Raw genomic sequence first — 12,043 nt, 5'->3', positions numbered from 1 at the left:
CAGGCTCCATGCTGTTAGCACAGAGCCCAACACGGGGCTTGATCTCACAAGCTGTGAGACCATGAACTGAGCTGAGATCAAGAGTCAGATGCTCCACCAAGTGAGCCACCCAGCTGCCCCCCTTATCTCCTTTTACAAATTTTTTTTTTGTTTATTTATTTTTGAGACAGAGAGAGAGACAGAGCATGAACGGGGGAGGGGCAGAGAGAGAGGGAGACACAGAATCGGAAACAGGCTCCAGGCTCTGAGCCATCAGCCCAGAGCCTGACGCGGGGCTCGAACTCCCGGACCGCGAGATCGTGACCTGGCTGAAGTCGGACGCTTAACCGACTGCGCCACCCAGGCGCCCCCCTTATCTCCTTTTAAAGAGCAAATACACCCATCCCCCCTTTGACGCCTCATTGTATTGCTTATAACTTCTAGAACAGTGTTAAATAATAGTGGTACTGGCAGGAATTCTTGCCCTGCTTCTGATTTTCATGAAAATGTTTCTAGTGTTTCACTGTTGCCTTGAATGGTGGTTGTTGGTTTAGATTAGATTTCCTTTATAACATTAAGGAATTCTCTTAATTCTTAAATTACCAATTGTTTTTTTTAAATCAGGAATGGTTGTTGAATGTAGTTAATTTAGCCAATGATTTTTAAGAATCTATTGAGAGGTTCATTTGGGTTTTCTCCTTTACCTCCCCATTTGGTATGTTAAATGAATAGATTTCTTAATAACAACCTTTGTTGGATTTGTAAGGTCACCTTTCCTTTTACTGTGCATGCATGGGAGAGATTCAGAATTGGCTTCCATACTATGAATTTGATTGATTTTGCTCTTTGCCATCTCTAGTGTGGTATTTAATTCTGCTGCTACAATCTTAATTTCTTTCTAACTCTTCCTTGCTTTACTAAGCTCTCTTTTCTCCCCAGTTTGTTGTCTTTCCTTCTCATTGTTTTTTTTTTTTTTAATGTAATCTCAACTCCCAATGTGGGGCTCGAACTCATGACCCCAAGATCAAGAGTTCCATGCTCCCCCGACTGAGCCAGCCAGGCGCCCCTCCTTCTCAGTATGTGTTATTCTGATGGCATTCCATACCTGTTTCGGAGAGTCCATGTTTTCTCATATTCTATCGAGGATGCAGTTTTGTCAAATACTTCTTCTGGCTCAGACACTAAATTCAGACTTTTGTCCTTCCTCCAAGACTTCAGAATGATATGCACTTCTGCTGCCAGAGGCTTTCAGAGGAACCGTGCTGTTTCTTGGGTATGTTTATGCATATTCAAAGGATTTATAGGGGTGCCTGGGTGGCTCAGTCGGGGAAGTGTCTGACTCTTGGTTTCAGGTCATGATCTCACAGTTTGTGAATTCGAGGCCCATGTCAGGCTCCACGCTGACAGCATGGAGCCTGCTTGAGATTGTCTGTCTCCCTCTCTCTGCCTCTCCCTGGCGCGCGCGCGCGCTCTCTCTCTCTCTCTCTCTCTCTCTTTCAAAATAAATAAACATTAAAAAAACAAAGGAGGATTTATTTATTATTTTGCTCAAGATAGCATCCGTTGATTGCCTTGGACTGTTTTCATGTTCTTTTTGATACTGGATAGAACCCCTTCTCAGCTTCTCTCTCAGTGGCAGGTGGATGTCCATAGCTTCTAGCCTGTTTGCCAGTGGGTAGCAGCTTCATCTAGTGGGTTCTACTGGACCTGTGTGGAATCACTTACCCCTACCGCTGCATTCTTTGGTAACAGTATGTGAAAAACTGCTGCCTCCCACACACATTACTTGGGCAGACTTTTAACTCCCATGACATGGTGTGCAAGCCCCAAAGCCATCACTTGAGGCCTTTTCATTTCAGAGAGTGGGAGTCAGCCTCCAGATGCATGTAGACCAGTTTGGAGAGTTGTCGACTTCCTTGGAAAGCAGTAGTCATCTAGTGGAGGTGTGCCTGTCCAGTTTGCGGTTACGATGAACTCTTCGATTTCTAAGCCATGAAGCCCACAGTGGCAGGACTCCGTGTGCTCCTGATCTGGTTCAGGTTTCTGCTGCATGCATTGGCCTCAGATTTTTTTTTTTCCTCATCTTGGCACTTGCCTTATCATTAGTGGAGATTTCTTCCAGATTCTCGTAATGAATGGGATGATGACCATGAGTCTAATTTTTCAGTGATTTGAGGGTCTTTTCTCTTTTTTCTGTCTTAGGAATTTTAGTGGAAAGCTGGGAGAAACTATGTTACTGGCTGTTAGCCAAGTGCTGTTTTAAACTAGAAATTCAGTGTATATCTTGGTTCATAGCAGAGGTTGGCAATCTTTTTCTGTAATGAGTCAGATAAATATTTTGAATGTTGTGGTCCATATGACCTGTATTTTAGCTACATAACTTTTAGTAGCATGAAAGCAACATACATAATTACCTAAGTGAGTGGGTTTGGCTATGTTCCAATAAAACTTTATTTACAAAAAATAGGACAACCAGATGAAAACATTCTGGAGCTGGATGGAGGTGATGGTTGTATAACAATGTGAATGTATGTAATGTCACTGAACTGTATAGTTAAAAATGGTTAAGATGGTGGGGCACCTGGCTGGCTCTGTTGGTTGAGTGTCCAACTCTTGATTTCGGCTCACTATGATTTCAGGGTTCATGGGTTCAAGCCCCATGTCGGGTTCTGCACTGACAGTGCAGAGCTTGCTTGGGATTCTCTCTCTCTCTCTCTCTCTCTCTCTCTCTCTCCCTCTCTGCCCCTCCCTGACTCACACTTTGTCTCTCAAAATAAATAAAGAAACTTAAAAAAACCGGTTAAAAGGTAAATTTTATGATACGTATATTTTACCACATCCCCCAAAAAACCCACACATAACAGGATGACCCTACTTTGGCTGACCTTGAGTTTAGAGCAATGAAATCTAGTACGCAGGGGCGCCTGGGTGGCTAAGTCGGCTGAGTGTCAGACTTCAGCTCAGGTCATGATCTCACTGTTTGTGGGTTCAAACCCTGCGTCGGGCTCTGTGCTGACAGCTCAGAGCCTGGAGCCTACTTTGGATTCTTTGTCTCTTTCTTTTCCTTCTCTCCCTCCCTCTCTCTCTCTTTCTCAAAAATAAATAAATAAATAAATAAATATTTAAAAAATCTAGTACACAGAAAGAGAGGAGGGAGAGAGGAAGAAATTAAATGTATCCAGTAGGACGGTGACATTGTTTAGGAATACCTTAGTGAGTGGGGCAGGGTTCTGGGAAACTGCAATTCATGCTGGTGACATCATCTCATGGTCTTTAGGGATAGAGAGACACAGAGTTCATAGTCACACTTTTTGGCATAAGGCTCAGACTAGGCATTTTCTACTCCCGAGGCAACTTAAAAGCCAGCCAGTCCTTCCTTCTTGGTAAGACCGGCGATGCTTCCTGTAGATGACGTGGTCTCTTGCCGGGGCTGGGGCTGGAAGATCCGTAGCTTTTTGGCCTGTCAGCTGGAGGCCTGGACCGTTTGTTTGGGAAACAATGCTGATCTCAGTCCCCAAGGCGCTTTTTTTCACCAGTGTGAAAGAGGTGTGGAGAGGTGACTCTTGCCTTCCCGTGCTAGCCTTGGCCTCCCTCAGCTTAACCAAGATCTTGAAAGAGCCCCAGGTCCAACCAGGGTTTTGAATCTGCTCAGGGAAGTAGGTCTCTGGTGTGTTTAATGCTGTTCTTGGAGCCGAGTTAGCAAATCAAGGGCCGTGTATGTTACATCCCCCCACCCCACCCCAGACCGTCCTGCGGTGGTTTGGAGTTTCCTGGTTTCTGTCAGGTCTGTTACCCTGGCTGAAGGAGAGTGTTGTCACCACATGGTGGCATGTACTCACTCCCCCTTCCCAGTCTCCATGGATCCCAACACCACAGAGCATTCTCAAGTGCAGTCAGCCTGTTAAGTTTTAAGCTTACTTGTTGGCAACCTGGCTGCTGTATTTTTTTTTTTTTTTTTTTGAAGAGGGCGAAATTCTTGGTTTCCCAAGGGACTGGGAGCCTCTCAAGGAATCCAGCCTTTTGGAACTCTCCTCTGTCTGAGCTGGGGTATTTTGAAGGACCACATGAAAGAAAGGGGAGTGGCTGTTAAGATTTCCTTGGCTTTTGGGTTGTGATGAGACAGTAGAGCGGCCTTATGAGCGCTCACGGCTTAACGCGCCTGGTTATCCAAGTGTGTGCCGCCAGGGCTGGGGGCACCTCAGAGAGTGACTCCGACTGAATGGGGGGGACCTCTTCCCCCACCCTGCCCTGTAAGAAAAGTGCACAGCAGAGAGCTGGCTCGTGTCTTCTGCGTCAGGAAGTATACGATGGCCCTTCTCCCGCCCCCAGCGCCGCGGAAACCCTTAAATCTGCTCATTGTCATGTCCACATGGAGAGGAGTGGATGTGTGATGCAAGTGGGATTATTTGGTCATGAGTATCTGCTGACTCAGCCTGGAGAGGATTTTGAAGGAGATGAGATGAAATTTCATCCGTGCTGCCGCGAGCAGGGGGCGCGTTGCTGGCTGGAGGGAGGACTGTAGGCCGGCGCAAGCCAAGGTAGGTGAGGGATGCATGGGTGTCGGTGAGGGGAATGAGGACAGCCTGACATGTGATCTTGGCACTGTGAGACTGGTGCCCTATTGGCCTTTGGGCCACATGACCTTACATGTATTCAGTAGCCCTGTGACCTTCTCTTTTTCTAGATCCCGCAGTATTGTACTTGCAGATTTTTAAACAGCAGGACTTTGAGCAGGGAGACTCCCGATTGCTAGGACCGTCCTGAGTTGAGGTGGGCTCAGGCTGAACCTCTTGCGTCTTAATGTCTCGGAGTGGCTGTACTGTCTCAGCACCCCCTTTTTGCAGCGCTCAATGGATCAGCTGCTCTGAGACCCCAAACAGAGCAGCCTTTTGGCACCTTCCCCTCCGAGGTAGCTGCATTTTGGCTTAGCTTTGAACTCATTACTGGAAAGGGTGTTTGGGAGACTGTCTCTGACCTGAACAGCTTTATTAAGACTGTTCTTGGTAAGGGAGAGAAAGCCCTACATATGAATGCTGCAGATTCAAAAGGAGGAACACCAGGAACCTAGCAAATCCATAGTAAGCAAGTAGCAATTCAAGGGAACCAGTTTCTGGTCTTCTACAGAATGCTATTGCTCCGTTGTCTCCTTTCCAAGGGGCCATAACTGTCAGCTTGCTGCCTTGGATCCATATGTGTTCTTTCTTTTAAAAAAAATTTTTAATGTTTATTTATTTTTGAGAGAGACAGAGCATGAGTGGGGGAGGGGCAGAGAGACAGAGAGACACAGAATCCAAAGCAGGCTCCAGGCTCCAGGTTCTGGCCTCGAACCCACGAACGGTGAGATCATGAGCTGAGCCGAAGTCGGATGCTTAACCTACTGAGCCACCCAGGCACCCCCATGCATAGTCTTTCTTAATGCTTATAAGGGGGAAAACGCCTTTGGGCTGTTCAGAGACTTCCTCCCCTTGCGAACACACCAGAAACCGCCTTCCTCCCCATGTGTATATACTCAGTTTTGTTCTTTCTTGGGAGCTTTGGCTGCTACAGTCCTAGCGGGTATTTTCTGATTATTTTCATCGCCCCAACCAAATCCTCTCCTCGAAATCTCTCTGAAAATTTCTGGAACAGAGGCTGCTTTTATTTTATTTTATTTTATTTTATTTTATTTTATTTATTTATTTTTATCTTCCTCTGGGGAAGCCTGTCCTTTAAATTTTTTTTTTTAATGTTTTTATTTATTTTTGGGACAGAGAGAGACAGAGCATGAACGGGGGAGGGGCAGAGAGAGAGGGAGACACAGAATCGGAAACAGGCTCCAGGCTCTGAGCCATCAGCCCAGAGCCTGACGTGGGGCTCGAACTCACGGACCGCGAGATCGTGACCTGGCTGAAGTCGGACGCTTAACCGACTGCGCCACCCAGGCGCCCCAAGGAAGCCTGTCCTTTAAACATGTGTTTGGATGTATAACACTTCCTCGTAAAAGTAATGCTGAAGACGCAGATAATTTTTTGCATCTGGGAAAGCATGGAAAGCATTATTCATCAGAAGAACAGGGACCGATCATTTTGGGCCTCTTTTTACTTTGTCAGCCCACCCAGTCCTTATGGAAGCTAAGTTGGGTGTCTTCTGTGCTATATATCGGGCAAAAGCAATTCCAGGAAAAAAAGAAAAAAGCAGTACAGCATAACAGATGGGGTTGGGGCAAGATCTGTAGGTATATAAGAGAGTACCTGAGGATTCCTCTGTTAATATGTTGGCATTATGTCCTACCTGTGTTCTGTGAGAACATACCCATTTTTTAAACAAATTTGGGATTATTCTAGGTCTCTCCAAAGATTAGATTTGTAATATATTCAGAGTTAATATACCATAATTGTTTCCCCATGTCATTGCATATTCTTTCTTTTAAAGTTTATTTATTTTGAGAGAGAGAGAGAGAGAGAGAGAGAGAGCGCGAGTATGAGCTGGGGAGGGGCAGGGAGAGAGAGAATCCCAAGCAGTCTCTGAGCTGTCAGTGCAGAGCCCCAGTTGGGGCTCGAACTCAAGAAACCGTGAGATCATGACTTGAGCCGAAATCAAGAGTTGGACACTTAACGGACTGAGCCACCCAGGCACCCCAGGGATTCTTCTGATATGATTTCTAATGACTGCATAGTATTTGATATTTGATCATTTGGATGAACACAATATATTTAAACAGTGCCCTGTTATTTGACATTTGGTTTGAGAGATAATGTTTTTTTTAAATTTTTTTGATGTTTATTTTTGAGAGAGAGAGTCAGAGCATGAGTGGCCGAGGGGCAGAGAGAGAGAGGGAGACACAGAATCCGAAGCAGGCTGCAGGCTCTGAGCTGTCAGCACAGAGCCCGACGCAGGGCTCAAACTCAGGAGCCCTGAGATCATGACCTGAGCTAAAGTCGGACACTTAACCGACTGAGCCACCCAGGCGTCCTGAGGGATAATGTTTTAAAGGAACCTTCAACAGTGCAGTGGAAATAGATGGTTTAGGTTATATAGTTGTGGTCTGGCCACTTCATGAGGCTTAAAGTGTCAACCTCCATTTCCTCATTTGTAAAAGAATGCTGTGAAAAGTAGCTGCTTCCTTGAATAGTGGTTAATTACTTAGCATGGATCCTATCAGAGGCTAAGTAATCAGGATATGTTTTGTCTTGCTGCTTCACCATCTTGTGTACTTACCTCACTGTTAGAAGTAGGGTCCCAGGGAATGAAAATTATTTGCATTCAGATAAGCAGAATTTGAGAATGAAAACTGCATTCAGATAACTAGCCCCTTTTATTAGTTGAGTGCCTTCCACGTAGGGGCTTTGGCCAACTTTCTGGACTTCATGGGAAAAAGTGTTCTGCAGCCTCTGCAGTTGTGTGGCGCCATTGGGTCCAGAGCGAGCAGGTGGGAAACCACCCGTTACCACCAGTATTGTGTTCTATCTTTAATACTCTATAAAGGGTCCTATCTCTTTGTGCACACAGGCAAAGCCAGCCAAGGCTTTTTATTATAGTTTATTTTTCTTGTGTTGTATTTTCCAACTTTTATTCTGATAACATTTGAAACATATAGAAAGGTGAACAAGGCAGTACACTGAATACTTGTATGATCTCTAGCTAGATGCAGCAGTTTTTGTCATTTTTGTTTTGTCATTTTTGTTTTCTGATGCGTCAGTTTAAAAAAATGGACGATCCTGACCACAATTGCTGTGACATGTGACAGGTTGTAGTGCAAGTGGGCAGAAAGTGTCCACTCTCAGCCCACGGGCTGATGGAAAGAGCAGGTTAGAGTGGAAGGGCCCTGGGCTCTGAGATAGTAGAAACAGATCTATTTGTATAATACAAATTATGGAAAGTAAATCTCAACACAGTTTCTGGCTGCAGGGAAAAGAGTAGATCCAGATGTCCATGAACATGACAATGTATAGAATGACTTCTGATATACAATTGAATAATATATAACAGTGAAAAACATGAAGTAGACCTACATATAACAATATGGTTAGTAAGAAGCAGCTGTGGTGAGGGGCGTCTGGGTGGCTCAGTGGGTTAAGCATCTGACTTTTGATTTCAGCTCAGATTGTGCCCTGTGTTGGGCTCCACTCTGAAAGAACAGAGCCTACTTGGGATTCTCTCTCTCTCTCTCTCTCTCTCTCTCTCTCTCTCTCTCTGTTTCAAAGAGGGACAGAGAGAGAGGGAGAATCTTTTTTTTTTTAATTTTTAAATTTTATTTTTTTAATTTACATCCAAGTTAGCATATAGCGCAACAATGATTTCAGGAGTAGATTCCTGTTAAAGCCCCTTACCCATTTAGCCCATCCCCCCTCCCACAACCCCTCCAGTAACCCTCTGTTTGTTCTCCATATTTAAGAGTCTCTTCTGTTTTGTCCCCCTCCCTGTTTTTATATTAGTTTTGTTTCCTCTGAGGGAGAGAGAATCTTAAGCAGGGTCTACACCCAGTGCAGAACCTGACGCTGGGCTCGACCGCACAACCGTAAGAGCATGACCTGAGCCAAAAGCAAAAGCAGGACTCTTAACTAACTGAGCCACCCAGGCACCTCTCATATATACTTTTAAATTTAATTATCATACCCTAAAATTGACTTTCTGGTGTATAGTTCTATGAATATTTTTCACCGTATTTGTGTGTGTGTATATATTATATATATTTATGTATAATATTTATCTATAGTATATATAAATATATATTTGTATATTATGTGTGTATATATATATATAACATCTTAACCATTTTTAGTACAGTTCAGTGGTATTAAGGACATTCACAGTATTACACAAACCTCACCACCATCCATGTCCAGAACTCCTTCATCTTGCAAAAACTGAAATTCTGTAACCATTGAACAATAACTCCCATTCCTTCTTCCCCCCCGGCCCCTGGCCACCATCCTTCTACATTCTGTCTCTGTGATTTCGACTACTCTGGGTAGGTGATTCATAGAAGTGAAATCCTACAGTATTTGTCTTTGTGAGACTAGCTTATTTCACTTAACACCATGTCCCCAAGGTTCATCTGTGTTGTAGCCTGTGTCAGAATTTCCTTCCTTTTTAAGACAGAATAATATTCCATCGTATGTGTATGTCACGTCTCGTTTATACATTCATCTGTTGATGGACACTTGGGTTGCTCGCACTTCTTAGCTATTGTGAATAATGCCGCTATGAAACGGGTGTACAGATATTCCTTAGAGACCCTGCTTTCAACTCTTTTTTATATATACCCAGAAATGGAATTGCTGGATCGTATGGTAATTTTATCTTTAATTTTTTTGAAGAACCACTGATCTGTTTTACACAGCTGCTGTACCATTTTACATTCCCACCAATGGTGTACAAGAGTTCCAGTTTTTCCACGTCTTTGCCAACATTTGTTGTTTTCTGTGTGGTTTTTTATTCTGATAGTAGCCATTCTAATGGTGTCACATAGTACCTAATTGGGATTTTGATTTGCATTTCATGGTCTAACTTCCCATGTGATTTCTTCTTTGATCCACTGGTTGTGTAAGAGTGTATTATTTAATTTGTACACATTAGAGAATTTTCCCATTTTATTGCCATTATTGATTTTTAACCTGATCATGTTGTGGTTAGAGAAGATACTTTGTGATGATATCTATCTTTTTGACTCTATGGAGACGTAATTTATGGCCTAATGTATGGTCTTTCCTGGAAAATGTCCCATGGGCACTTGAGATGAATGAATTCGGTGTTGCTGGCTAAAGTGTTCTGTATATATATGTCTGTTAGATCTAGTTGGTTTATGGTGATGTTCAGGTTCTCTATTTCCTTGCTTCTCTTCTGTCTGGCTCTTCTATCTATTATAAGTGGAGTACTGAAGTCTCCAACTAGTTTTTGCTTCGTATATGCTGATGGTCTGTTATTAAGTATGTAAATGTTTATAATTATTATATCTTTTTGCAGTATTGAAACTTTTATTAATAAATAATATCATCCTTTGTCTCTTGTAAGCTGTTTTGATTTATACTCTATTGAATCTAATGTTAGTATCGCCACCCCTGCTCTCTTGTTCTGGTTACCATTTGCATGGAATATCTTTTTCCATCTTTTCACTTTCAACCTATTTCTGTCTTTTTTAAAAATTTTTTTACAGTTTATTTGTTTTGAGACAGAACACATGAGTAGGGGAGGGGCAGAGAGAGAGGGAGAGAGAAAAATCCCAAGCAGGCTCCACGTTGTCAGCATGGAGCATGATGCCGGGCTCGATCTCACAAACCCTGAGGTCATGACCTGAGCTGAAGTCGGACGCTTAACCGACTGAGCCACCCAGGCGCCCCATATATTAGCTTAATTTAAATTACATACAAAATGCTGCTCCTTTATAGCTTCACACCTACCCCTTTCAGGTATTGATCACAAAATTACATCTTTATGCAGTGTGTGCCCCTAAACGTGCATTAGTCTCTTAAATAATGTAGAAAACAAAATGTGGAGTAACAAACCAAAATTTTGGGTGTCCTTGTCTTGTTCCTGATGTTAGTCTTCAGTCCTTCACCATGAATTATGATGTTGGGCCTTTTTTCAGATGTCTTTTTCTCAGGTTGAGGAAGTTCCCTACTATGCCTAGCTTGTTGGTATTTTTTATCATGAATACATGTTGAATTGTGGCAAAAGTCTTTTCTGTATCAGTTGCTATGGTCATGTACTTTGTATTCTTTTCACTGTTAATTTGGTGGAATTTAATTGAATTTCAAATACTGAACCAACCTTTCATTACTAGGACAAACCCTACTTGGTCACAGAATATTATTCATTTTAAATTGCTGCATTAGATTTGCTAAAATATTACTGTGGGTTTTCGTGTCTGTGTTCATGAGGGAAATTGGATTTCTTTCTTTTTTTTTTTAACCTTATTTGTCTGGTTTTGTTATCTGCGTAATGCCTCATAAAATGAGTTGAGAAATGTTTCCTGTTTTATTTTCTGGACAAGATTGGATAAATATTTGATAGGCTTAGTCACTAAAACCATCTCAGTCTGGAGATTTCTTATTCAGAAGATTTTAACGACAAATGCAATTTTTTAATGACATATATTTGACTGAAACATTAGTTTCAGGTGTACAACATTATGATTTGATATTTTTATATATTGTGAAACATAATAAATCTAGTTAGCATCCATCACCACACATAGTTATACTTTTTTTTGTGATGATAACTTCCTTTTTTAAAAATGTTTATTCATTTTTTGAGAGAGACAGAGAGTGAGCAGGGGAGGGGCAGAGAGGAAGCGAGACACAGAATCCGAAGCAGACTCCAGGCCCTGAACTGTCAGCACAGAGCCTGACGCGGGGCTCGAACCCATGAACTGTGAGATCATGACCTGAGCCTAAGTCGGATGCCAGACTGAGCCACCCAGGCATCCTGATAACTTCTTTTTTTTCAAAGTATTTTAAAGTATATTTATTTTGAGACAGAGAAAGAGAGAGAGCAGGTATGGGGGGAAGGGAGAGAGAGAGGGGGAGAGAGAGAATCTCAAGCAGGCTCCACACTGTCAACATGGAGCTTGATGCTGGGCTTGAACTCACGAACCATGAGATTATGACTTGAGCTGAAGTCAGATGTTTAACCGCCTCAGCTCTCCAGGTGCCCTGGGGTTGATAACTTCTAAGATCTGTTTTCTTAGCAGCCTTCAAATATACAATACAGTATTATTAACTATAGTTACCATGCTGTACATTACACCCCCCATCACTTATTTATTTTATAATTGGAAGTTTGTACCTTTTGACCACCTTCACCCATTTTGCCCACCCTGACTCTCTGCTTCTGGCAACTACCAATCTGTTCTCTGTACCTGTCTGCTCAGTTTTAGTTTGTCTTTTTTGTTTGTTTTTTATAGTGTATATATAAGTGAGATTGTAAGATACTTGTCTTTCTCCATATGATTTATTTTACTTAGCATTATTTCCTCAAAGGCCATTGATGTTGCAAATGTCAAGTTTCCTTTTTAGTGGCTGAATAATATTCCGGTGTGTGTGTGTGTGTGTGTGTGTGTGTGTGTGTGTGTGTGTGTGTGTGT

At 42.7% G+C, this 12,043-nt stretch overlaps 1 protein-coding gene across 3 annotated transcripts in view; it reads left to right on the top strand.

The window, feature by feature from the left end:
• Nucleotides 1-12,043, top strand: part of TMEM164 (transmembrane protein 164) — a 163,042-nt gene that overhangs the window by 80,926 nt on the left and 70,073 nt on the right. The window contains exon 1 of one of the 3 annotated variants that reach the window (XM_040468510.1): nucleotides 4,164-4,517. The exons of the other annotated variants lie outside the window; for them this stretch is intronic. The gene's annotated coding sequence lies outside the window, so the exon portion shown is untranslated. Of the gene's footprint in view, nucleotides 1-4,163; nucleotides 4,518-12,043 lie in introns of those variants that run through there. 3 annotated transcript variants of the gene reach the window in all.

This window comes from Herpailurus yagouaroundi, unplaced genomic scaffold, assembly GCF_014898765.1.
Source record: "Herpailurus yagouaroundi ecotype Mexico unplaced genomic scaffold, PumYag 67700, whole genome shotgun sequence".
Lineage (NCBI taxonomy): Eukaryota > Metazoa > Chordata > Mammalia > Carnivora > Felidae > Herpailurus > Herpailurus yagouaroundi.
Note: the sequence above shows the minus strand (reverse complement) of the source record. Positions and strands in the feature narration are given on the sequence as shown.